Below are 4,967 nucleotides of genomic sequence, written 5' to 3'. Positions count from 1 at the left end.
CCTAGCAACGCTCAGTGTCCATGGCAACAGAGCCAACAAACGCCCCCACACCTCTTCAGCTTGCACCCTTCAATTAGGGCTAAAGTGTGGCAATCAGGAGTGAAGAGTCACACAGCAGATTAACAGGGAGGGACATCAGGAACCGGGGTGTACAGGTTGGAGATGAATGTTACAGTTTTCTGCAGTCAGCCTGCAGTCAGCTAATGCCAGTGCAAACAGCAAGGAACTACTAATTTAGGTCTGAGACCACTCAGAGATCGAGATGGGGTCAAGCAGAAATCTACACTTATGGGTGCTGTGCAGCTGTGCATTGTTTTTTTCGCCCCCCTTATTATAAATGACTGACATGTGTAGCGTTCGTCCTTATGGTGAGGAAAGTTTCCAACAGACTTATGTCATTTTCTATATGCTCAGGTATAATATACAAGTTTGTATATCTTCTTTTAATGTTTTTTCTTTATTTTTGCTACTTTCTACATTGTAGAATACTTAAGACATGAAATATATGAAGCACAATATATGGAATTATGAAGCAAAGAAAAAAAATTGATAAATAACTCTAAATTTGTTTTATATTTTAGATTCTTGAAAGTAGCCACTCTTTGCTTTGCTGACTGTGCTGCAAACCTTTGGGTCTTCTCTCACTGAGCTTCATGATCAGCTGGAATGGTTTTCACTTCACAGGTGTGCCTTGTCAGGGTTCATTTGTCATTTAAGAACTGAGGGTCAGTCAGTAAAATTGCTCAGACTTTGAATGTGTCCCCAAGTGCAGTCACAAAAACCATCAAGCGCTATGAAGAAACTGGCTCACATGAGGACCGCCCCAGAAAAGGAAGACCAAGAGTCACCTCTGCTGCTGAGGATATATTCATCCGAGTCACCAGCCTCAGAAACCAAAAGTTAACAGAACCTCAGAATACAGCCCAGAAAAATGCCACACAGCATTCCAGTAGCAGACACATCTCTACATCAACTCTTCAGAGGAGATCAGGCCTTTATGGTCAAATAGCTGCTAAGAAACCAGTACTAAGGAAAAGCTAATGAAATTTGTGCTTTGGCCTGATGAGTCCAAATTTGAGATCATTGGTTCCACCCGCTGTGTCTTTGTGCATTGCAGAAAACATGCATGGATGCCCTCTACATGCACGGTTCCCACCGTGAAGCTTGGAGGGGGAGGTGTGATGGGGTGGGGTGGGGATGCTTTGCTGGTGACACTGTTGGGGATTTGTTCAAAACTGAAGGCACGCTGGACCAGCATGGCTACCACAGCATCCTGCAGCAACATACCATCCCATCTGGTTTAGTTGGACCGTCATTTATTTTTCAACAGGACGATGACCCCAAACACACCTCCAGGCTGTGTAAGGGCTATTTGACCAAGAAGGAGAGTGATGGAGTGCTGCTCCAGATTGCCTGGGTTCCAGTCACCTGACCTAAACCCAGTTGAGATGGTTCAGGATGGGGTGGATCGCAGAGTGAAGGCAAAAAGGCCAACAAGTGCTCAGCATCTCTGGGAACTCCCAGAGATGCTCATCTCATCGAGAGAAAGCCAAGAGTGTGCAAAGCAGTAATCAATAGTGATGTGACGTTCTGTATCGAGGCTTCGGAGCGTGTGTCGAGTAATGGAGAGGGCGTTTCCGCGAAGCGCGTATCGAGGCTTGCTTCATTTATGGGAGGAGCTGAAAATGATGACGTCCAAAGCCTCGCTGCCCGGCTGTACCACGTGACTGGTTCGAACTTTGCCGCGAGATATGACAGCGATATAAAGCCCTCAGACTTCATTCAAAATGTGGGTGTTTGATGGAGAGTTGCGGTTAGTGAGAGTTTGGAGACAGTTTGGAGGTTTATGAGAGTGAGGAGAGAAAGTCAGGAGAGAATGGAGCCAGCTAAGAAGAGGAGGATGTCCTCCCCTGTGTGGGAACATTTTGATCTTATTCCTCCCAACAAGGTATGTAAATTTCTACAGAAGATGTATTTTCATGATACTGATGGTGCAATACAATTTATGTTAAGCTGTCTGTACTTTTGTACAAGGTGAAGTGTTTGCTATGTGCCAGGGAGCTGGGATATAACAACTACACCTCATCCATGCTTAGGCACTACAGAGCTTTGCATGAGAATAAGGGGGACACCGATTGTGGAGCAAGACCAGGTGAGCCATCAAATGCAATGATAATATAGCATGCAGTAATGTTACTAAATGATATAACAATATTATACAACTGTTATAAGTTACGTGTGTGATATTTATATTTGTGCTTTATCTTTATTGTCTTTCCTCAGGAGAACAATCTCAAATAGATGAAGACCTGGTCAGCATGGTGATTGAGGACTCACAGCTATTTAGCATTGTGGAGGACAAAGGATTCAAAAGATTTGTTAAATCATTAAATCCCAGCTATGTTCTCCCCACTAAAAAGGTCATAAAAGCAGTGAAAATTTAGTTTTTACAGAATAAAATGTGAACAGGCAGGACTGAGGCTCAAAGCCTCAGTGTGTAGCTGTCCATACCTCAACGTTACAAAAGCACAACTACTGTCCACACCCCAACCACACCTCACCTCACAGTAAATGATCGTTTCCATTTCAAGCATTTCCAAATAATCATTTTCCATACTGCCACTATAAATATACACAGTATACTGCATCACTACAATATACATGTTTTACACACTCCTTTTGTTGTTGACATTTACAGGCTGTGTGCAAAATGCCACACTCTTCAAATTCATGCCACCTATTATTTTTTACGTCCAGTAGGTGTCCTGCTAGAGCAAATGAAGCTTCATGAAGCTTCGCATTGGGGTGAACCAATTAGATGAAAAGCTTCAGTGCTTCATGGGGCTTCATCTGCCCATCACTAGTAATCAAAGCAAAGGGCGGCAATTTTGAAGAATCTAAAAAACATGTTTTTAGTTATTTCACACTTTTTTTACTACACAATTCCATAAGTGTTCATTCAATATAAATAATCATGAAAATACAGAAAAACTTTAAATGAGGTATATCCAAACTGTTGACTGGTTGTGTGTGCGCACACGCGTGTATAGTTAGGTCTAAGTAGTTAGACTCTTCCAGGACTCCCAAACATTAAAGTGATGTGTATCCAGCAACATCACATAAAAATGTTGGCTCTGTACATATTCAGCTTCTGCCTCTGTAGCAACACAGCTGTCACACCTGTGCAAATAACCACAACTGCCATATTGTCTCAAGCCTCAGTATTAGGTTTGAAAACACAAGAACACAAAAGTATAAGCTGTGATGAAACAAATCAAATGCATCAAAATAACTCATTGTAACGTTTTGGCACCTTGATGCGAGAGAAAAAGGTGTTCCCAAGCCAGCTGAGCAATGCAATCTCTCCAGTGTGTCCTTTAAACACCTCACGCCAAGAGGCATCTTATAAGACTGATGGATTAGATACTGTCACAGTCTGGCAGAGACAAGGTGGCAGTGGCGAAGCAGGTATAGCTGGCCACACTCGGGCGGCTTGGCAGGCGGCCGGCGGCGATGTGGATGAGACCTGTTGGGCGGTCGACGGTAGTGTGGATGTGGATGCGACCCCTCAGGTGGTGTGGTGGGTCTCCGTGGATAGACTGTTTTGACAGGCCCCGGAAACAGCCATGCTGGACATGGCTTGGCCGGTGAGACAGGACCAGGGAGTGCTGGACGTGACTTGGTAGCTTGGCAGGCGAAGGCAAAGCTGAAGCAGGGCCAGGCGAAGCTGAGGCGTGGTGTCGCCCTCAGGCTGAGGCGCGGGAGCTGCAGGTGGAGAAGCAGAAGGTGGCCGGACGGGCTCCTCGGGCCCCCCAGCTGACGTGGCATGAGGCTGGACGGGCTCCTCGGGCCCTCCAGCAGACACTGGAAAAGGCTGCACAAACTCCAACTCAGCCCCTGGCTCCAACCTGGATTTCAGTCCCACAGCGGCTTAGCTGAGCCTCATGGCTAGCATTTCCAGGGCAAACAGTCTTATAATTTGGCTTCCTGGACGCATAGTTCGTGGCATGATCAATGCACAGAGAAGCTAGATAATTTTGCAAAGGGATAAGATGGTCTGTGAAAGACTTGGCTGAAAAATTCTCAGTCTTAGTCATTTCAAAATCATAAACAGTCTTTTTATAGCCGGGCCCATTAACTGGTAAGGCAGTGTTAGTTTTAATATTCTCCTTAGAAAAAACATGAGGAGCCAAAATATAGTCACTCACTTCAAAGCTTTGTGAGGTACGTTGATGACGTGAATGCTGTTTTTTTCTAAAAGCAGTGGTTGTGGAGGCAGGCGCTGTTACAGCTGCTATCAGGGAACCAGGGAAATGCCTCAAAACATCCCTGCAGCTGATAAACTTTTTTCTCCCGTGCCTCTTTTTCCCGAGAGCTCCCACCACGCGCCGCATAACTCCTCCACATTCTCCCATCAACACCAAGCCCGTCCGAGGGGCTTGGTGTCGCTGGGTCCGTCATGGTCTGAGCATACTGTCAGTCTGGCAGAGGCAGACTATAGGGAGTGGAGAGGTTGGACCCAAGTGCCTGCACGCAAAATAACAAGACTTAATATTAACTGAAAACGAGCCGTTTATTGAAGGCTGATTTTAGCAAAGAAAAACTAAAGCAAAGACAAAACTAAATCATAACCTAAACTGGGTGAGCTAAACATAACAAAACCCTGGAACATGACCATAGACATAGAGACAAAGCAGGATAGCAGACGCTCGGACAAGGAGTGAATGAACACACACAGACTAAAAGCACACAGGAGGTGATCAGGGGAAGTGGAAACACATGGGGAAAAACAGCTGACACAAATGAACATAATGACATGCAGTAGAAGAGTAAAACTAAACACAATGAACACAGGAACACATGACCTCTTCAAAATAAAACTGGAAACAGAATGAGACAGACAGGACAACATGAACTTGACAACAAATGACATGCAGACATGAAACACATAGCACAGGGAGACTTAA

The 4,967-nt window shown here is 44.9% G+C and overlaps 1 long non-coding RNA gene across 1 annotated transcript; it reads right to left on the bottom strand.

The window, feature by feature from the left end:
- Positions 1-3,125: 3,125 nt before the first annotated feature.
- On the bottom strand, positions 3,126-4,699 carry LOC143420961 (uncharacterized). The gene is made up of 2 exons (XR_013100703.1): positions 4,209-4,699; positions 3,126-4,027 (listed from the first exon to the last, which is right to left on the bottom strand). It is a non-coding gene; the product is annotated as an uncharacterized LOC143420961 (long non-coding RNA).
- Between the last annotated feature and the right edge of the window lie 268 nt (positions 4,700-4,967).

This window comes from Maylandia zebra, linkage group LG11 (genome assembly GCF_041146795.1).
Source record: "Maylandia zebra isolate NMK-2024a linkage group LG11, Mzebra_GT3a, whole genome shotgun sequence".
Taxonomy (NCBI): Eukaryota; Metazoa; Chordata; class Actinopteri; order Cichliformes; family Cichlidae; genus Maylandia; species Maylandia zebra.
Note: the sequence above shows the minus strand (reverse complement) of the source record. Positions and strands in the feature narration are given on the sequence as shown.